Consider the following 23,722-nt stretch of genomic DNA (forward strand, 5'->3'; position numbering starts at 1 on the left):
AAGTCAATTATCTATCAACTCACACAGTTGCCATTGTGAGAGCACATGGTAGAACACTTGAGGTCTTAGAAAGTTTGAAGTATGCGATGCAGTGTTGCTAATTATAGGCATGTCACTGTACATTTGATCTCCAGATCATACTCATCTTGCAAAAGTAAACATTATACTCCTTTTCCAACAGCTCCCCTTTTCCCACTTCTCCCATCCTTTTTGAGCCATGATTCCATTGTCTGTTTCTGTGAGTTTGACTCTTTTAGAATCTATATATAAGTGGAAAAATGCATTATTTATCTTTATGTATTTAGCTTAATCTCATAAGTTCATTTACATTGTTATAAAGATTTTATTCTTTTTAGGGGTTCAGCAATATTTCATTTCTTTATCCATTGCTGGACATGTATGTTGTTTCTATGTCCTAACTCTTATAGCACTTCAATGAACCCAGGAATTTACCTGCATTTTTTTTGAAGATTTAGTTATTCATTTATTTGAAACGCAGAGTTACAGACAGAGAGACAGAGAGTCAGAGATAGAGATCTACCATCTTCTGGTTCACTCCCCAAATGACAGTTAAGGCCAGAACTGGGCTGATGTGAAGCCAGGGGCCAGGAGCTTCTTTCAGGTCTCCCACACAGGTGCAGGGGCCCAAGCACTTGGGCTATCTTCCACTGCCTTCCCAGGCCACCAGCAGAGCATTGGAAGAGGAGCATCCAGGACACAAACTGCCGCTCATATAGGATGCTGGTGGTGCAGGTGGAGGCTTAACCTATAATGCCCTAGCACTGGCCCCCAAATGTGTTTTTGTAATATTGATTTCTTTTTCTTTGGAAATACACAAAGCAGTGAGATTTCTGGATCATATGGTAGTTCTATATTTAAGTTTTTGAGGAACACCTACATTGTTTTCCATCATCCAAGTACAATTTACATACATATAGACAAGGGACTAGGGATTCCTTCTGTCTACATCCTTGCCAATACTTGTCACTTATCTATTAGATGACAGTCATCCTAACAGACATGAGATGACATCACATTGTTTCTTAGATTTGCATTTTTCTGATGATTGCTAGTATTGAGCATATTTTCAGGCACTCATTGGCCATTTTTATAACTTCCTTGGCAACTTTTTATTGAGAACATCTGCCCACTTTAATGTGCTTTATTTAGTTTAGTTTTTTTTTTGTTTTGTTTTCCTTTGGTTATATAACCTTTTCTTGTATATTTTGTATATTATCCCTTGGTGAGATATATCATTTGAAAAATGTTCTTTCTTTCCATTTCATCCTATTGGTTCTTTTGCTGTGTAGAAACTTCTTAGCTTGATGCAATCCAATTTTTCTATTTTTGCTTTTCATGTCATATGCAAGAGATCTTTGCCCAGATAAGTGTCAAGAAGATTTTTTCCCTTTATTTTATTCTTGTGATTTTAATGTTTTATGTTTCAGCCTTTGATCATATTGAGTTGGTTTTTGAATATAGTATGATTTAAGGGACCAATCTTACTCTTTTGCCTGTGTATACCCAATTTGTCCTAACAAGATTCATTGAAGAAGCTATCCTTTCCTTATTTGTGCAGGGGGTAAGGTCTGGAACTGCCTACTCTGCTATCTTGCTCATATGAATCTCAGTACATATTCTTTCTGTCCTCTTTCAAGAATATTTAATTGACAGCTTAAGAGTAGAGGTCTTGAGGCCCTACTGTGTAGGATTGAATCTTATTTAATTAATGAATAATTTATGATTACAAAAAAGATAATTTAATTTTTATAAACCTCACCCTATCATCTATAAAATAGGGCTAATAATTATCTATATCTCATGATTCTAACAAGAATAAAGTAAGATAATAAATAGAAAGCACTGAATACAGTACCTAACATGCAGTATGTTTCCAATACATTTTAGTTTCTAAATGCTAGGGGAAGAGAAGGCAATAGAAAACTGAAAATTAAGCTGGAACTATGGGTACAAGTGTATTGTCTACACTACTCTTTTTGAGTACAAGTCGACACCCAAGTTAGTGGAATAACTGTTTCATAGGTGGAGAAATTCTGCAGATCTGTCAGCTGCAGGCAAAAGACCAACAAGGTACCCGTACGACTCAGAATGTGGTTCTGTCAAAAAAAATAAAAGAAACAAACAAGAACACAAGAGATCATCTATGTGTAAAACCACCAAGAGCAGGAGAAATTGTTCAACTCAACCCAAAGGAAAATTAGCAAAACAAGAATTAAGATGAACAGAACAGCTTTAAAAAGATTCTGGCCGGCCCTGCGGCTCAATAGGCTAATCCTCTGTCTTGCGGCGCCAGCACACCGGGTTCTAGTCCTGGTTGGGGCATCGATTCTGTCCCGGTTGCCCCTCTTCCAGGCCAGCTCTCTGCAGTGGCTAGGGAGTGCAGTGGAAGATGGCCCAAGTGCTTGGGCCCTGCACCTCATGGGAGACCAGGAGAAGCACCTGGCTCCTGCCATCGGATCAGCGCGGTGCACCGGCCACAGCGCGCCTACCGCGGTGGCCATTGGAGGGTGAACCAACGGCAAAGGAAGACCTTTCTCTCTGTCTCTCCCTCTCACTGTCCACTCTCCCAGTCAAAAAAAAAAAAAAGATTCTGAAGTTAGATTTATAGATTTACGGATTTGTTTGATTTTTAAATTACTTGTTTATGTGAGAGAGACATATCCCTTCCACTGTCTTACTCCAGCAATGCCTGCAATGGCCGGACTGGGCTGGAGGAAGCCAGGATCCAGGAACTCAATCAGGTCTTGCAGTCAGGGAGGAAGCCAGGCGTCGAATCCAGTTACTTCGTCATGACCCATGGGAATCCTACTTGGTGTTTTTACTGCTAGTCTAAATGTCTATCCTGGATTTTTTTAAAGTTATTAAGTCAAGGACAGAAGAAGATTAAAAACATTTGAAAAAAAGTAATAAATTATGAAATGAGAAATATATAGATAGATTAAATAGTTAATATATGAGCTAGAAAGTAGATTAGAATAACCTAAGAAAGAAGTAGGGGCTGACGCAGTGGCATAGTAGACCAGGCTTCTGTTTGTGGCACTGGCACCCCATATGGGCGCAGGTTCCTGTCCCGGCTGCTCCTATTCCAATCCAGCTCTGTGCTTATGGCCATGGAAAACAGTGGAGCCTGGAGAAATCTCATGGCTCAGGACTTCGGAGCAGCTCAGCTCTGGCTGTTGTGGCCATCTGGAGAGTGAATCATTGGATGGAAGACCTCTTTCTCTGTCTTTCCCTCTCGCTATCTGTGACTCTACCATTCAAATGAATAAATAAATCTCTTTTTTTTCTAAAAAAAAGAAAAGTCAGATGGTAAAAGCAATCTACTTTCAGAGACAATCCTCCCAATCCTCCATTAACTTATCACAATTATACATAGCCAGACCCCAACAGTCCATATGTTCCAACACTATGTTGTTGTTGTTGTTTTAAGATTTATTTTATTTATTTGAAAGACAGAGTTACATAAACAGGTAGAGATAGAGAGAGAGGTCTTCCATCCTCTGGTTCACTCCCCAGATGGCCACAACAGCCAGAGCTGTGCAGATCTGAAGCCAGGAACCAGGAGCTTCTCCCCAGTCACCCGTGCAGGTGCAGGGGCCCAAGCACTTGGGCAATCTTCTACTGCTTTCCCAGGCCACAGCAGAGAGCTGGATTGGAAGAGGAGTAGCCTGGACTAGAACTGGTGCCCAAATAGGAAGCTGGTGCTTCAGGCCAGGGCTTTAACCTGCTGCCCCCCAGATTACCGCTTCCATGGAAAGGTAATACAAATATGAGACTACTTTTAAAAGTTCATGGAAAAGGCAACTATGAAAGAAAACTTGTATGAATTTCAAATTTTATTGCACCAAAACCAGCTTATCTTTAATTCTATTTTTCCATGAGCTTTAGGTTTTTGAAATCCATGCTTAATGTTATCTGGAGGACCAGGTTTGTCAGCAGTCCTCTATATCAGATAAGAGACTCTTAATATTGGAGTTCCTCTCCTGTCACTCATCCCAGTGCACATTATGTGCTAGTGTCCTGTAGCCCTCCTGGTCCTTGAGGCTCAGGGATACAGAGCTGCAATGTTACTTTGCATGTTGCTTTCCCTGTGAGTAACCAAATTATTTACCTTCAATTTAGAAAGTTCTGTTTTACTGCCAGCACATCCCGTCCTATATGATATAAGTTGACTTGATTGCTTACATAAATCTGAAACTCTTCATGTTATTCAAGGAGCAATCCCAGGACACCCAATAGAGTGCAGTTTAGAAATGCAAAGAAAGAAACAATATATAAAATATAAAGAAATGTTATAAAAATAGATTGAAAAGGCAAAATTTGCCTAAACAAAATTCTAAATCAAATAAATAAATGGAGAATATTATGGGGCTGCCATAATATCCAAAGAGAAATTATTTGAGAAATTTTCATACACATGAATCCTTGGGTCCAGGGGTCCACCAAATGCTGAAAAAGGTTAAAAAGTAAAAATATGCGTTTCAGTGAAAGTTTAGACCCTCTGCAATGGTGGAAATGGACCGCCTATATTTCTAATTCAAGTTCTGATTATACTCAGCCAGGATTCAAACTTTAATGGGTCTGAGATTATCTGACCATTACACAACTTTGTCTTTCCCCGGCTCTACAGTACATACAGGACTCAGAATGCAAGTGCCTCTCTTCATGTGGAGGATGTCCTGTTGGACTTGCAGAGGAAGGAAAACAGGACATTTTTGTATTTTTATACTTCCAGTTTTACACCATAGGTGAGTGTTAGAAGTATAATCCATTCCGGCGCCACGGCTCAATAGGCTAATCCTCTGCCTGCATCGCCAGGTTCTATTCCCGGTCGGGGCGCCGTTTTCTGTCCCAGTTGCCCCTCTTCCAGTCCAGCTCTCTGTTGTGGCCTGGGAGTGCAGTGGAAGATGGTCCAAGTCCTTGGGCCCTGCACCTGCATTGGAGACCAGGAGAAGCACCTGGCTCCTGGCTTCAGATCAGCTGGCCACGGTGGCCATTGGGAGGTGAATCAATGGAAAAGGAAGATCTTTCTCTCTATCTCTCTCTCTCTCACTGTCCACTCTGCCTGTCAAAAAAAAAAAAAAAAGTATAATCAGTATAATCCATTCTAACACTCTGTACACTTAATGCTTGTTGTTTACAATCAACCTCTCCTTAGGTCACATTCTAATACCCAGCAAAGAAAGCAGAGTCAGTGCCCAGGCACCACCAGAAATTCTGGAGTGAGCATTGGGCTCAACAGTTAAGATGCCACTTGGGATACTGGCATATCATATTGGAGTGCCTGGGTTCAAGTCCTGATATTGTTTCTAATTTACATTGCTGCTAATGCTTACCCTGGAAGATGGCAGGTGGTGGCTCAAGAACTTTAGTCTCTGCTACCCTCATGAGTGACCCAGACTGAGTTCCTGGCTTCAGAGTGTCCATATCTGACTGATGCAATCATTGGGGGAGTGTCTGTCTTTGTATCTACCTCTTTCTGTTTCTCTGCCTTTCAAATAAATTTAAGAAAGAAAAAAAGTTAAAGGAACTTTCCAGAATATCTCTACTTAGAGACAAATTTCTCCACTTCTCAGCTAATTTAATCTGTCTATCCCTAAATGCCTCTGAAACTACTTTAACAGAAATACAGACTCTGCCATGCATCAGAAGAATAAGCTATCACAAACATGCAGTTTTGTGTGCAGGTGATCAATAAGCATAATGAAATTCCAAAACAAAGTGACAGTAAAGTTGATATATGTATGTGCATATGTCTGGAAGTTGATTCTAAAATGTGTATAGAAAAGTAAGAGCTAAGAATTGGTGAACAATTTTGCAAATGGAGATTAAAGAGGATCTATTTAATAAAATTTCTAGTTGTTTAAAGAAGGTGAAATTAAATGGGTTGTATGCTTTTAGAAAAAGCAAAGTGACACATGGGGCATGATAAAAAACGCAGAAGTCATCAAAACAACACAAAGAAATCTAACATGGGGCAGAGTTGTCAATGCAGGTCGAAGATGAATGGCTTTGAGGAAAATTGGTGACTTTTATATGGAAACAAATATAAACATGTTAATACATTATACAACACAGAAAAAAGATTAGATGTGCTAATTATTTTTAAAGGGTTTAAAAATTAGAAAAAACAAACTATATTTACTATCATGGGATAAGATATAAAAGTAAAGAAAGATAGTAAAACTTAAGAAAGATGTTTAAAGTGAAAATCATAAATAGAAAAATGAATAAATATAACTACATTAAAATTAAGTTTTTGTGTGAAGAAACACTTCAAATTATTTTTAAATTATACAACTCAACAGAGCACTGAAAATGTCATATAAACAGTCATTTGGATTTAATAAATACTTAAACATTTTCTAAATCTTAGCTATATTCACAGTAAATGTAATTTAAAACAAAACACAATGCCTTTCAAACTGGTAAAAAAATTTTCTTTACAAAAATAATATTTTTAACACTGTAGGCAGTCAGTCAAATTTTTTTTTTTTTTTTACAGGCAGAGTGGATAGTGAGAGAGAGAGAGAGAGAAAGGTCTTCCTTTGCCGTTGGTTCACCCTCCAATGGCCGCTGCGGCCAGCGCATCTCGCTGATCCGAAGCCAGGAGCCAGGTGCTTCTCCTGGTCTCCCATGCGGGTGCAGGGCCCAAGGACTTGGGCCATCCTCCACTGCCTTCCCGGGCCATAGCAGAGAGCTGGCCTGGAAGAGGGGCAATCGGGATAGAATCCAGCACCCCAACAGGGACTAGAACCCGGTGTGCCGGCGCCGCAAGGCGGAGGATTAGCCTGTTAAGCCACGGCGCCGGCCAAAGTCAAATTTCTGCATTACTCGTGGGAAGAGAAATTATTTTGAACAAGTTGGAGAACTTGAGAATATCTTGTAAGTGAATATACACCAAACTATACAACTCAGCAATCGCACTTCCAATGAAATAGACAAGAACCTTTCATAAACACTGGGAATATATTTAAGATGCATATTGCTGCTTACTTGCGAAGACAAGAAAAGAAATAAATAAAAAGGATACAGAAAGGTGGGGGGAGTACTGGATACAGTCTAAATAATAAGTAATATGTGGATGAATATTTACAATTTGAAATACTGACAATAGAATGACTTATAGCAAGCAAAATAATTGAATTATATCTACCCACATATCAGTTCAAATCATCATAAGTATTTCTTGAAAAACAATCATATAAGAAAGATAAGTACAGAATGATATGTCAGTGTGATTGTATTTAAATGAAAGTTTAAACACCTGAGAATCGATGATAAACTGCTCTGGATGCAGACACACAGTGCGCTGGGCTATGCTCCTTGTGCCTATGTTTGACAGCCAGTTGAACGAGTGAGCAGCAGATACTCTACTACCCAACCTGCTTGCTATGCCTTTCTCCTCTGGCTGAGCTGCCGGGGGACGCAGCACCACGTTGCTGACATGAAGATACTGTTTTCATAAAGTCACTCATTCATTTTCAGAGGTACATCCACCTGGATGAGTACATTTTCAGCAATTTTCACAAAGTCACTGTGGCAGAATAATTAGAATTTTGCATGTGGTCCCTGGAGGCACAATTGTCTTGATGCTAATTGAAATTTTGTCTTCAGGCTTTTTCCTTATGAGACCATTCCATAGCTCTGGATGGTACTCTGGCTTATTATCCTCAAGGTCTTTTTCTTCTGTGAATTTTGCAAAATTCAGATATTTTTTCCTTAGTGAGTTAACAACATTGTCTCCACTCTACTCCACATGTCTATTCATGGAATGTTCCCTGGTGCCCATGGCTTTGGAATGGCCAACAGCGTACTTAGGATCTGCCAAGGGAATGTCTAACTGGACATATGCTCCATCTGGGTTTAGAAGAAAATATTGCTGTGGTTCAGTTGCTTCTCTGTGCACATAGACCATTGCTAGCAACCCCTTTGCCAGGATGCTTCCACGAACACTCCTGCCATTCCCTGTGCTAGCAACCTGGCACTGGGACACAGCAGTGAGGGCCAGAGAGTCTCTGATGCCCTGCAAGGTGTGGGTAGTGATTATTCAGTGCTGTCAGCTCAGGCAACATTGAAGATTAGTCATTACATAAGAAAATTTGATTCACCACGAATTATTTCAGCTCATATATGAAGGAAATTTGAGATCAAGCTTTCCCCAAATGAACAACAATCTCCCAAATCTACAAGACATTAACAAGATGAAGTAAAGCTTAAATAAGTTATTCTAAACATCAGTAATAAAGAAGTGAGTTTTAATTGACCATGCTAGAAGAAAGATTAAATTATCTTTCTATTTTTCTCTGTAGAAAATTTCATTACAAAAGCATTTCAATTTGAAGTGAGGATCAAAGAATATACAACCAAAAACTGTTTGAAAAGAATATTACAGAAGTGATTCAAAGCCCTTACTTAATAAAATACAGTTTTGCTTTTCTGGGTTTTGTGATTTATGTAATATTTATCAGTTTGAATTTTTAGAAGTCATTATTTCACTTTCTAAACATAAATGTTGGTGCTTAATTTTGAATTCATATTTTTTTTCTTTAAATTGAGTCCCGAGACTACATAAGCTTTAGATCCCACGAATGGGCATATTTCCAGGGCTCCAATAAAAATGATAAGCCAGATATTACATCACATCTTTTAAGTAGTGTGAATCTCTGTGGGTGGAGGAAAGGAATAAAAACTGTGAGACACACAAATTGAGATTTCAATAAAAATTATTTTTGATTTATTTAAAGCTTTCTGAAGCAATTGGAAAAATTCACATTTGTCCATTTTGAATGTAATTATATATATTTATATTCTATTATTACTTTTCTCTACAATTGATAAATATTTCACATTTTTAAAAGTGAAACTACAAACCCCCTACCTATCCGTTGCATGAACTAATTCAGGGACACTAATTAAGAAGTCATGGCAGTGATTTAGGCACAAGACATGGCCACTCTGGACTAGGACAAAAACACCAGCGATGGAAAGCGAGGTATGAGTCAGAGAAACAGGGGAAGAAATCCCTGTGGGGTTTAGTGACTGACCATGGGTGAAGGGGTAGGCAGAAGGCCAGGATAACGCCCAAGTTGTGAGTGTAGGGGACTCATGAGCAGTGGTGCACTGGGCAGAGTGTGGGCTTAGAAAAACCGTAGAAGAGAAGATGGACACCTCTTAATACCTGCCCTCTTTTCCCCACACTGCAGATGAAAACAGAACCAGAGGACTGTAGTGACTCACTCTCTAAGGGGATCCTACTTACTCTTTGAGCATCCTTCCTGTTGTGGACTTTACAGCACCTTAAGATCAAATGTCTCCATACAGGGGCCGGCACTGTGGCTTAGTGGGCTAAGCTTCTGCCTGCGGCATAGGCATCCCATAGGGGCACAGGCTCATGTTCTGGCTGCTCCAGTTCCAGTCCAGATCTCTGCTATAGCCTGGGAAAACAGTAGAAGATGGTCCAAGTGCTTGGGCCCCCGCACCCAATTGGGAGACACATAAGAAGTTCCTGGCTCCTGGTTCCTGGCTCCTGGCATTGGATCAGCCCAGGCCTGGCTATTGCAGCCATTTGGGGAGTGAACCAGCTGATTGAAGACCTCTCTCTGTGTCTCTCTCAATCCCCATGACTCCACCTCTCAAATAAATAAATAAAACCCTTAAATAAAATCTCCATAGAAACCAATGAAGGGTTTAGAGTTACATGGATCTGAGATCCAAAAACCAAAGGAGACGCAAACTAGCTATATAGCTTTGTACTATTGTTTAATTTCCCTAACAAGGAGTTATGATGTCCATCTAACCAATTTGTAGGGAAAATTAGGAGAACATAGCAAGAAACTCAGAAACCTGCCAAATTATCAGGTATCCCATCTTTTTCTTCCCCATCCTCAGCAAGACATTTCCATTGTAAATAATTATTAAACATCAGTTAGCTGAAAGTATTATAAATAATGTATTTAGATGAGAAGCAATAGCTTGAAAAATACAGACACAATTTATATACAGGAAAACACTCTAGTCTGAGACGATGACAATTGAAAATGAATGTAGAGGGGTGGTGCTGGGACACAGAGGGTTAAAGCCCTGGCCTGCAGCACCAGAATCACATATGGATTCTGGTTCACAACCCGGCTGCTCCACTTCTGATCCAGCTCCCTGTTAATGTGCCTGGGAAAGCAGCAGAGGATGGCCCAGGTCCTTGGGCCCTTGCACTGAAGTGGGAGACCTGGGAAAAGCTCCTGGCTTTGGATCGGCCCAATTTCCGCTATTGCAGCTATTTGGGGAGTGAACAAGCGAATGGAAGACCTCTCTCTCTCTCTCTCACACACACACACCTCTCTCTGTAACTCTGTCTTTCAAATATGTAATATAAATATAAAAAAATGAATTTAGGGGCCAGTGCTGTGCACAGTAGCTTAATCCTCTTCCTGCAGTGCTGTCATCCCATATGGGCGCCGGTTCAAGTTCCAGCTGCTTCTCTTCCAATCCAGCTCTCTGCTATGGCCTGGGAAAGCAGTAGAAGATGGCCCAAGTCCTTAGGCCCCTGCAACCACGTGGGAGACCCAGTAAAACTACTGGCTCCTGGCTTCGGATAAACCCAGCTCCAGACATTGTGGCCATTTGGGGAGTGACCCAGCAGATGGAAGATATTTCTCTCTGTCTCTTCCTCTCACTGTCAGTAACTCTACCTCTCAGATAAATAAATAAATAAATAAATAAATAAATAAAATCTTTTAAAAAATAAATGTAGAATATAAAAAGCTTTTATCATGAACTCTTAACTGCTCTCCAATTACCATTTCCCACATATTTACCATTTATAGTGCTCTAAATTTCTTCAGTAGATATGAATTTATAAATTAAGAATATCATTTAATTTTATTTCTGACTAAATATTTAGTGTGTTTATATACAGGATGTAACATGATATTTTGACAAATGTTTACAATGTGGAATGATTAAATAAGGCTAATTAACACATCCATCACCTCACACACTGATCATTTTTTGTGGTATGAACATTTAAAATCTGCTATTTTGATAATATTCAAATATACAATGCATTATTATTGATTTTCTATATCATTCTATGCATAAACCACTAAAGCTTAACCCACTTGTCTAACTAAAATTTTTTTATTCTTTTATCAACACCTCCCTTTTCCTTATCCACCCTTCCACTTTTTTTTTTTTTTTTTTTTTTTTTTTTAGTCAACCTCATTTTTCTTCAGGGTTCGAAAAAATTCCTTTCAAAATATTTCTTGCAGTGAAGGTCTGCTGGTGATAAATTCAGTACTTATTTGGTGCAAGTATATTTATTAATACTTAGTTTTGAAGGCTACTCTCTGTATATAGAATTCTAAAATATGGGGCTTCCATTGTGGTATAGCAGGTAAAGACACTGCCCATGATGCCCGCAACCCATATGTGTGTCAGACCAAGTCCCAGTTGCTCCACTTCCCATCCAGCTCCTTGCAGATGAGCCTGGGAAAGCAGCGGAAGATGACCCAAATGCTTGGACCACTGCCTGCCACCCACATGGGAGACCTGAAAGAAGCTCCTGGCTCGTGGCTTCAGCCTGGCCCTGTCCCAGCTACTGTGGCCATTTGGAGAATGAACCAACTGATGGAAGATCTCTCTTCTTGTCTTCCTCACCCCCCTCCCACCCTGCTCTGTAACTCTGACTTTCAAATAAGTAAAATAAATCTTAAAAAATTATAAAATAATAATTGTATTTTCACTTGGGCACGTCGGTAGTGTCATTCACTTCCATTGTTGTCTGACTTGCATAGTTACTGAAAAGTCAGTGCATTTATTATGTTTGCTCTCCTATTTTTTTTATTCTGCATCAACTTAAGATTTTCTCTTCTGATGACTTTCAACCAGTTTTGTTTGAGTCTGTTGTGTGTCATAGCTTGGAGATATGCTAAAAGCCTGAACATAGTAACCATTCAAGGCAAAGAGAACCATGAAATAGATTTTGTGGCATCCAGCACTGTTGGAGGTTGAATGGAAAACAAGAGTACATCAAGCTCATCCGATGCTCTGATGGACAAAACAAGATTTTTTCTTCCCCCAGGTGACTCCATTCCTCTCTAGGTCACAGTGGTAGAGAGAAGTTTAGAGATCATCTAGCGAAATGGCTAACATTATACTGATAACAAAACTGAAGCCTAGAATGCCTAACCAGCAAAATCAACACAGCTATTGAACAATGAAGGTGAAATTCAGTCCTGAATTTCTGGCGTCCTTATTACCGAACTTTTCAATCTTGAGTCATTCATTATCAGCATTTTTATTTCCTTTTTAAATTTTTTTAACTTTTATTTAATGCATATAAATTTCCAAAGTACAGCTTGTGTATTACAATGGCTCCCCCACCCATAACTTCCCTCCCACCCGCAACCCTCCCCTGTCCCGCTCCCTCTCCCATTCCATTCACATCAAGATTCATTTTCAATTCTCTTTATATACAGAAGATCAATTTAGCATATATTAAGTAAAGCTTTCAACAGTTTACACCCACACAGAAACACAAAGTGTAAAATACTGTTTGAGTACTAGTTATAGCATTAAATCACAATGTACAGCACATTAAGGACAGAGATCCTACATGAGGAGTAAGTGCACAGTGAAGTATTTTTATTTCTTATCATTTAAGTAGCATGAGTGTAAGACAGCACAGCAATTAATATTCTTCTTTAGCTTTATTTTTTAATTTTATTGTTTTATTTTTCATTTTATTTGAAAATCAGAGAGACAGAGAAAAAATCTTTCATCCACTGGTTCACTCTGTAAATGCAAGTTACCCACAGAGACAGGTCAGGAACTCTAATCAGATGTCCCACATGGGTGGAAGGGACCCAAGAACTTGAGCCATCGTCTGCTGCTTCGCAAAGTATCATTAGCAGGAAGCTACATCAGAATCAGAGGAGCCAGGACTAGAACCAGGCACTCCAATATAATATGCAGGCCTCTCAAGAAGACCATCGGGGTGAGTATTGTGGCCTAGCAGGGAAAGCTGCCACCTGAAATGCTCGCCTGCTACTTGGGCATCAGTTTGTGTCCAGGCTGATCCACTTATGGTACAGCTCCCTGCTAATTTCCTGGGAAAGAAGTGGAAGATGGCCAAATTTGGTGTAATTGCCCCCCTTGTAGGAGATGTGGAAGAAGCTCCTGGTTCCTGGATTCAGCCTGGCCCAGGCCTGGACATTGTGGCCATTTAGGAACTGAACAAGCAAATGGAAGATCTCTCTCTCTCTCTCTTTCTCCCCCCACCCCCGCCCCGTATCTTCCTCATTCTCTTTAACTCTGACTTTCAAATAAATAAATAAATCTTAAAGGAAGAAGGAGGAGAAAGAAAGATAGGAGTATGGGTGGGATGGAGGCAGTGGGGAAAGAATCATCATATTCCCAAATCTATATATATTAAATGCATGAAACTATATTCTTTAAACAAAATTTAAAAAGTTATAATCATAAAAAAGAATCTTAACCACTGTGCCAAATGCCTTCCCTTAATTAACATTAAATCAACACACTTTTAAATATTAGTCTTGTGATGAGCAAACATGTACTTAAAACATGCATTCACATTCAACATATTGGTAATACATTTCTAGCATCCCTTAGAACAAATTTGTAGCTATCAGAATAAATGTGTTTGAAAGTGTCCTGTATAGTGCCAGGCTACAATGGAGAACACTAATCTGCCTCTTTGCCAGGGGTTCAGAAGAGCAAATCGGGGTTTCTTTTTCTTTGCAGACCAATAGGAAAGTTGTTTGCCCAGGCTATTCTGTCACTCGCCTCAGGTTACAAGGTTTGCAGGGCAAGCTGACTTCCAATTCTATTTTTAGAATTATTATGCTGTATTCCTTCCATCATTATTCCATCTTTTTTTTTTTTCAGACAAAGTTAGACAGTGAGAGAGAGAGAGACAGAGAGAAAGGTCTTCCTTTTCCATTGGTTCACCCCCTACGTGGCCACTATGGCCATTGTGTAATGGCTGGCACGCTGCGCTGATCTGAAGCCAGGAGCCAGGTGCTTCCTCCTGGTCTCCCATGCAGGTGCAGGGCCCAAGCACTTGGGCCATCCTCCACTGCCTTCCCGGGCCACAGAAGAGAGCTGGACTGGAAGAGGAGCAACCAGGACAGAACTGGTGCCCCAACTGGGACTAGAACCCCGGGGTGCCAGCGCCTCAGGTGGAGGATTAGCCTAGTGAGCCATGGCGCCGCCGGCCTATTCCATCTTTCTAAACATTTTCCTTCTGGACAAATGAAAGTTCATTCTGGGAAAACACTTCCAGATGTTATTTGAATGCTACTTTCTGAGACAAAGTATAAACAGGAACAAAATAAATGACCTGAAGGCAAACATTGTATTGGTAATCTGTGTGTCAACTTATTTTAAATTGGAAGGATCAGAATAGTTAGGAAGAGGAAGTTATAGTACTCCATAGCACAGCAGGATGACCTTAGATAACACCAATTCAAAATGGGCAGAAGAAAGGATTTTGCATAAGTCCAACATGAAGAAATGATAACATTTGAGGTGATAGAAATATTCATTAACCTGACTTGATCATTATGTATACCATAGACATGTATATGTACTGTGCCCTATAAAAATGTACAATTACTGCAAACCTGTTAAAAATACAGCAAGTACAAAGTATATAAACAGCATGCAAGATGGAATCTTATGATTTTATGCCAAATGACAAAAGCAAAAGTGCAAAATTGGGTATTAGTAATAGTTTTGGTTATGTAAAACCCTTGTATTCATCCAAGAGATAGGATGAGAAAAATCTAACTTCTTGGTCTGTTTGTACTTTTTAGAGTGTTGTTATGAGTAATATCTAATTAAAATCATATTTTATTGTTTATAAATGTTTACTGTTGAGCAAAGGCTAGTATGCATTTTGGATCTTCAATAAAACAATAAAGAGCCATCAATAAACTTTATTCCTCTCAAGTATTTTTGTAATTTAGTACTTAAATTCAAGTTAACTAAGTGAAAAGGAAATTCCATCCATTGCAAGGAAGAGAAAGAAATTTCTCCAAATGGGGAGAGGCATCCATTCACCTTGCAGGCTCTGTGCTTATGTCTCACTGATCGCTGTTCTGATCCGTCTTACCCATGAGATTTAAGAGGAGGTGGAAAAGAAAGGGTCATTATTTCTCTTCTCATGCTTGCTATGTCTTTATCTTTTAATATTTTGCTTTTAGGTTTAGCTGAGACAAAATGTGAGCACACAGGCAAAATTTCCTTTGCCTTTCAGCAACCAACAGTAAAATGATAATGATAAACAAGAAACCCTGGGAAGCTAGTTAAGTTTCCAAGAGAAATTGGCACCTTGATATTCTTGGATGTGTTCATTTCTTTGCTCTCTGCCTGCCACTATGGGCAAGACACCTAATTTAATGTCTTTATCCAGAATTACACCATCATAACTCTTCCCCCAAAACATCTAGACTCAGGATATTGAAATACTGAGGAGGGAGAAGTTTCATTTCCCATAGTACTAGAATTTGTCCTCTGAGTTCTGGCTGAACATTTCTAAGAATCTGCCTCTCTATAAGTACGTTATGGTGGAAATCAACAATCCTCCTCAGCATACCCCATACTAACCTGATGGGTTTCACAGACTATATTGGGGAAATTCTAGTATTCACACACACAGGACACAGGATCAGGTGCACAGGAGGGAGATGTCGGGGTGATTACAGGCCAGCATAGACCAAGATGCATTCTAGTCAAACTGAGGAAATCTAGGAAGTTTCTGGAACTGACAGCACTTGCTTTTTCTTCCAAAAATGAATTGGAAGTATTTTCTCAATTGGTAAGATAAGATATTATATCAGTGGTAAATGCCTTTGGTTTTTCTGATGGCAAGAAATTGTGCTCATGTTTAAGAGACAGTGGCATTTAAAAGTAGTTTGGAGAATGATCAAGGACATGCTCCCAGGAAGTTATTCCTTGGTCAGGCATAGGGTGGCGCAGTTGCTAAGAATCATCTTTCCCCTATCAGGAAGGCACCTGATTTTCTACTGGAACAATATCCTGATTTCTGATGACTTCTGCAGCCTGGGAGACAAATGTATGTCTTTTGCTAGGGCAGGACTGCGGAAGAAATAGCCTGCACAGACTAAGGCGATGACTGTGGAGACTTTGGGACCCTTGGGCATCATGTCACTTCCCCCGGCTGTGGTCCAGTGAATCCTTTTCTGAAGGGCACTTCTTACAGGTGCAGACTCACTGCACGTGGCTGGGGTGGACACGCCATCACCATAGGTCTCCGTGGTGTCTTCTCTACTACTTCTCAAACTCATTCCTCCAGGCTGATTTACGTTCGCACTCCTTTTTGTTTTCCTTTTTGAGATTTTATGTCCATTTTCTCAATGTGTAGACACAAGTGTCTCATAATAAGTGATAAGATGCTGTAGATTACTCAAAATTTTATATCACTTCTGTATTTTGTTGATATGTCCAAGCTGAAATTTTGATAAAATATATATCATTCTTGTGGGTATCTAGACATTACTACTATGTGAAAAGTTATTTTTATTTCCTAATAAAATATTGTTTTATAAGCAATAAGCCACTACCAGTGAATTTATTACAAATTCTTTACATTTAAATCTGCTTTATCATATATATATATATATATATATATATATTTTAATTTTTGACAGGCAGAGTGGACAGCGAGAGAGAGAGAGACAGAGAGAAAGGTCTTCCTTTTGCCGTTGGTTCACCCTCCAATGGCCGCCCCAGTAGGCGCACTGCGGCCAGCGCACCACGCTGATCCGATGGCAGGAGCCAGGTGCTTCTCCTGGTCTCCCATGGGGTGCAGGGCCCAAGCACTTGGGCCATCCTCCACTGCACTCCCTGGCTACAGCAGAGAGCTGGCCTGGAAGAGGGGCAACCGGGACAGGATTGGTGCCCCGACCGGGACTAGAACCCGGTGTGCTGGCGCCGCAAGGCGGAGGATTAGCCTAGTGAGCCGCGGCGCCGGCCAACTTTATCATATTTTTTTAATAGCACAGCTGGTTTCTTCAAACATATAACTGAGTTCCTTCAGAGAAAATTTGATGAAAAGCTCTAGGGTTATATATAAATCACAGCTGAACTTTAAATCCTATTCTTATAATACTTGATAGTTTTCCTTAAAATGACATTTTATGATATTTTTGTATGATTCTACATTTCAGAGAAGTAAAGAATAGAAATGCCCCAAGCGATAATTAATGGGTACTCCCTCTGCTTTAAAATTTTTCTATTTTCCATCATTCTATAATGTATCATTATATTAGTTAATCTCTATGAGCTTATTTCCCTACCTGACAAATGGGCATAAAAATACAACTTTGTGCAAATCAAACAAGAAAATGAAGATGAAGGTACAAATGATTACACACCCAAAAGATGACATTATGGAAATTATCACCATATTTGTTTGCTTTTAATCCTACTGTAACCCAGATTATGTGTAGAAATTTTTATAATGGTCCTCTAATTTATATACTTAATTTCCCAAAGATATAAATTGTGCATCTGCCTACTGTGTATTCACTATTACGATAAATGTTATGGGAATTTTTAAGAGTAGTTTTATGTCAAATATCTAGTTATGGAAAGAAAACAAAGTGAAATAAAATGACTCAATAGCACTTTATTACAGAAAAGTAAGTGCTGGAAAGATAACTGTCTTTGAGGTCATACATCCCATACTTTGAACTCCAGTCCAGCCAGTGGATCCTAAATTGGAATCCAATTGGAGTCCTCTGAATATGCAAACATACAGAGTGGGAAATTGACCCCAATGGGGAAAGAAGGAAGAAAAGATTTCCAAGGGGAATGGAATACAATGTTTTTAAGTTGACCAAAGAAATGTTCAAACAGGAACAATTAAAGAGGGTTCTCTCAGAACAGTCCTTGTCTGTACTATGCAGCAGAATAAATTTTAGAACTCTCTATTTCATTTTCACATGTAGACCAGATTTCAATGACAGACTATAGGATCACCTAAAGAAAATAAATATGAGAAGACTCCAAGTTTGTAGAAAATGGTGTTAAATAATAATTTTGTTTCAAAAAGAATTTGAAACCCATACATAGCTTTTGCACAATACACATTTTCCATGAACATTCTAAAATCTCTCATCTGCATGGATTTCAAAAAAATTGTTGCATAAAACTAAATTTACCTTTCTTTCAATGTCTCACAGAATCTCTGAAGCACACTTGTAATGGAGGAAGACAAGTAATAGGCTTAGTAAGTTGAGAGACAATAAGTCACGGAATCTTGAAAACAAAACAACAACAAAGATAAGCAGAAGCTGTTGTCTTTAGCAGAAGCTGCTTGTTTTGGAGCTACAAATGTCCAAATTATAAAGTGTATGAAGCTTAAATTCAATTCTAGTGTAGTCTACTGTTTCCATTATTATTGTTATTTAATGTTTTATTTACCTGACTTGCCAATTCATTCCAAAACACATATATTTTATTAGCAGCAAACTTAATCTCTTCCGCAACTATGAGCTTAAGGGTGATGGAATAATACAGAGTTGGGTATATTAGACTAGAATAACGTCTGAGGATTTCATTGGTCACATCTTTTCTACCATATCATAGGAGTCAGACTCTGAAGGGTAAATTGTCTGTAAGCATACTAAGAATAATATTTTTTTCCAATTTATACGCTGTAGCTTTCCATGGCAATTTACGCAATAAATGCTATTGGATCTTAAATGGCATCAATTGCAATTGACACCATTAATTTTTGTGTATCTAATAAATAAGGATGTTGTCAGTCAAATGATGCTGCAGTGTTTTCTCACCATGTGAAATTTCCATTTTATACATATTGAAAGATATCACTTATACTTACAAAAATAGTTTTTTACAATAGTAAAAAATATGTATGTGCATACATAAAAAGGAATATGTATGTGCATACATAAAAAGGAAAATTAAAACGAAATATATTGATTAAGTTTTCTCTAAAAATTATTACAGCATCTGATTTTTCAAAATTACATTTAGACACAAGAAATGGAAACCTCTCTGTCTTCAGGTTTCTTTGCAGTACCAATATCTGTGTCTATTAGGGAGGAATTGCAGTGTCTCTCCAAAGATGCTCCACTATTATTTGTGGAGTTCATTTCCATTCTGTTAATAAGCCTTCTACAAGTTTTGATGCAAAGGGGCTACAAGATCTAGGTTATGACTGTTGCATGGCAGTTAGCAATTGTGATAGCCATTCTGATTTATGAAGTGTTATAACAGGAATATATACATCTTGGAATTAATGGGAATGTAAGAAGTCTAAACTGCCCTTTGACATGGGAGCTGTTAAGAATCTATGGCCTGCTATGCTTGTACATCCACGAGCAGGTATGATTTTATGTCTTGGAGATAGTGTTAGTAATACCAGCCAAGCTTTACTGAGTGTTTAATGTGTTCCAGACCTTGTACTTCATGCGTGTATGCACTGTCTCCTTTAACCACTACGAGCTCCCTATGAAACCCCTATTGACCCTAACTGTTTTTTCAGATGACACAGAAGTATGTTGGAACCTGAACACTTCATGGATTAGCTGTCTTGCTTCTTGAGAGTGTTCACATTTTGCAAATCTGTGTGATGCTTCTCTCTCTGGCATGTGGGAAGAAGCAGAGGTTTCTACAACAATGTGTGACCATCAAAGCTATTCAAAATAGAAAATGGGAGTAAGCAGAAAAAAGCATCCCTTACACCTCTTCCCCCAGTTGACTCCAATTTTATTTTACTGCTAAGCATCATGGAGACTAACAGTTCTTAACATCTTCCTTACGTCTTCATGAGGTATGGATTCTTCTTTCATTCATTCATCAAATATTCTTAGAGTTCCTTTGATGAGTCAGCCTCTGGGAAAAGCACAGTGAATGAAACAAAGTCCTCGCTCTCACAAAATTTAACAATTTACTGAGTGAGGGTAAATATGAAAACAAACAGTGTGGCCAGGAGTGATTAGTGCTATGGAGAAAAATGAATAAGAGAAAGGGGCAAAGAACGGCCCTGGAGGGAGGAACAGTGCCTCTAGACTGGATACCAGGAAGGGGCTTTCTGATGCAATGAACAATAGTTAAGGGTCAAATTCTTCATATTTGGGGTAGGAAGTAGGTCTTTGTCTACTTTCTCCAGAGGTCCTGAGCTATGGATGCAGTTCAATGTAAAAAAACTGAAGATCAGAGAAGTGAAAATATACTGTGTGCTCACCAAGAACAGGCCATTCTTCCAGGTAATTTATGTCAGCCTCTTCCCGTGAGCATCAAGAACCAGGTGTCATGCTCCCATTTTACAAATGAAGGAATTGACCGGGATACAGGACATGCAACATGCCCCAGGCCACTTTGTCATTAACTCTCATTCTCTCCTCAGAGCCTATTCTTTTTTTTTTGTTATTAAACTTTTATTTAATGAATATAAATTTCCAAAGTACAGCTTATGGGTTACAATGGCTTCCCCTTCCCAAACTTCCCCACCCACAACCCTCCCCTTTCCCACTCCCTCTCCCCTTCCAATCACATCACGATTCATTTTCAATTCTCTTTATGTACAGAAGATCAGTTTAGTATATATTAGGTAACGATTTCAACAGTTTGCCCCCATATAGCAACACAAACTTCACCAATCCCATAATCAATGGATTTTAAGGCAGAGCACCAAGACAATAATAAATAAATAAAAAGATACCACTTGGTTGAGGACACAGTATTGATGAAGGGACTGTGTTGTTTTAGTGTCTGAACACTGCTTCCTAAAACTTTTTCCCTGATGCTCATAACACAAACACCTGCATCTCTGCACCTTTCTACTTCTCTTCTTCCTCTGTGTTTTTCTAATATTTTGCATAGCACTAACCAATTTTTTTTTCACTTCCCAGCCCATTTTCATGACAGACTAAGTTCATACTCTATGCTGTGTGTTATCTCACAGATCAGGATCTTAGTCATGCACAAACCTTCACACAGAATGAAGACAGATGCTTCTGGGAGTCAGTGTTGGCTGGGACTGTTGCTGTGTTATTTGTAATTCAAGCAATCACTGTGTGCAGAACATTGAGCTGCATAGTGCAGCCAGCACAGTGGTGAAGATATGACTTCAAACTTCAGCCAAAAATTCACCTGAAAACTCACTACCCCAAAACCATGCCAACCACCAGTCAAGCAGGAGATTTTACATTAATTCCTTGTATATAAGTAGATAACACAGTCAGTGACTTCTGTGAGGTCAAGGACGTGGTGTAGGCAAAGTGATAGGGTCCAAATTTGGGCCCTTGGCCCTTCAGGACAGAGTATTAGTCTGTTACTAGGAATGAATAACTGAAGCATGGGAAGAAAAGAAGTTCCTGTAAATAAAACAAGCAGTGAAATTGAACTAGGTTTTGAAGACAAGGCATAAATGTGTTCATGTACTCTTGACTTCTTGCATGTTTGCAAGTATCTTCCAGATTCCCAGCACTTGACAATATGATGGATATTAACTCTTCTAACTGGTAAACCAGTCCTCAGAGATAAATTTTTTTTCTTATTTTCCAGAAGTGAAAACTGAGACAAAGAAAATCTTAGCAACATTCTTCAGGCTGCACAGTTGTAGAGCTGGAATTTCAACACAACAGAATGATGAAAAAGTGTGACTTGTTAGAAAGGCTCAATGGCCAGTGGGGTCTGGAGCCACCTGTATCCCTGGAGCAACTTTGTGTGATATGTATTATCTGTATGGTGCAGATTCTGGGGCATTGGTCACAGGCATTCTTGCAGGAAGGATGAAGGAGCAATGGTGCCATAAACCTGCAAGTTTAACACTCAATTTAGGTCTGGGGAACCCAGGTGGACCTCCATGTAGTGGCTATGGAGAGAGGTGGCTGAGGACAGACAAAGCAAAGGCTTGGAGAAATGAAATGCTTCACATGGACAGCTCTGCTCTTCTTGTGCACCTGGAACTGAGGAAGGGGAGGAGGGTGGTGAGGTAGGCATCTCTCACAATAGCCTGTGGTATTTATTCCATAGCCCTTGTTGTCTGGGAAAACCATCTGGTAGACTGTGTGCTTGTTGATGGTGTTTATAGTCCTGCCTAGAAACTGAAGGCAAGGACTGGATGGCTTTGTTTGCCTCTGTCAACAGGGCCTGGCAGAGAGAAAGCACTCAGCAAATCTCAGATGGTGAGCAGGTGAATAACATTCAGGACAGTCGGGCTTGCTTGCTTTCTCCCCAGAAAGATGTAGAGCCCCACTGCCTGCAAATGCTCACCCTTTTATTTATTTTTCCCCAAAGGTAGCAGAGAAATTTAATTTCTTAGTAAATTTGAGAAGCATAAACCAGGCATGATCAGCCCAGATGTTCTTTACTTCTTGTAAGTGAATTACAGACCTACGTTCTGCTATGCCTCCTCCAGAGAAGCAGGCTGTCCCCAGTGTGGGGATGTCTTCCCCACCCAAGGCAGCCTACAACCAGGGGTGTAGACAGCAGGTCTCCTAGGCTCTCACTTCAAACTTCATTCCTCAGTTCTGCTTCTCAGCCATGAGAAGGCTCAGTGCTCTATCAGCCAAGAGAAAAGTGATTCCACCATTGATTTGTTCAGCACCTGGGCAGAGAAGAAGAGTTCTATTTAGAAACTCCCAGCATTCCAGGACTCAAAACTAATTCAACAGAGTCTAAACGCTCTGTAAAGCACACAGGTTGGAACACTCATTTTCTGGGAGCAGTGTGCGATAGAGGGGAGAGTCTGAAGTTAAAATCCTAGGCTCCATCCCAGGATTGCAATGGATCTGCTGTGCCTGAAGACAGCACTTGACCTTGAGAAGCCTCAATTTTATTTCTGCCAAAGACAGGATGTTAATCCTGTTAGTACTGTTGTGAAGATCAAAGAAACTTACATGAACGAAAGCACTTTGTTAAATGAACAGCACTGTGCATGTTCTAGGGAACTGCTATTATTATTGAACGAGAACAATGCTACAGTTTCATTATCGTTATAGACTTAAATGCAATGATTAAATTTCCTTTCCCTGAGCCAACACCATAAATAATTGCACACATTTCCTGGGTGTACTGTGAGCTCCTTAAGTTGATTCCTTGTAATAAGAAAATTAGTCCTGTTTTTGCAGACAGAAGTATTTCTCAGAGTTACCTAATAGGGTGTTATTTTCTTAAATGTGAGATGTGATTTGACTCTTTTCACATTTTTCCCTATGTGAATTCCATCTATCATCTATAAAAGCTGTTTGTTAATAAGTTGGTTCACAACTCATTTCAGAAAGTGCAAAGGTGACATAGAGACCTCTGGGGAATTCAAAGCCATTACCCCATTCTTGCCCATTTCACCATTTAGACCAGAAAAGCTTTCGCTGGATGGGTATTTAGTATTTGAAAAAAACATGAGTTTTGAGGCCATGGGTCCCAGTTAGTATTTTATGGATTACTGTGTTGCATTAGGCAACTCATTTCACCTCTCAGAACCTTGGCTTCTTTACCTTCAAAAGAGGCATGTGAGAATTGAATGAGATAATGTATTTTGCACCATAAATACTGTGCATATTATAAACTCTAAAAATATTCACACCATCTCCCACCCTTGAGCACTGGGTACAAATCATCTTGTTAAAACAAAATTATCAATGTTATGACTTAAACACATCTAGTATAATAGCACTCTGTG

This window comes from Lepus europaeus, chromosome 4 (genome assembly GCF_033115175.1).
Source record: "Lepus europaeus isolate LE1 chromosome 4, mLepTim1.pri, whole genome shotgun sequence".
Taxonomy (NCBI): domain Eukaryota; kingdom Metazoa; phylum Chordata; class Mammalia; order Lagomorpha; family Leporidae; genus Lepus; species Lepus europaeus.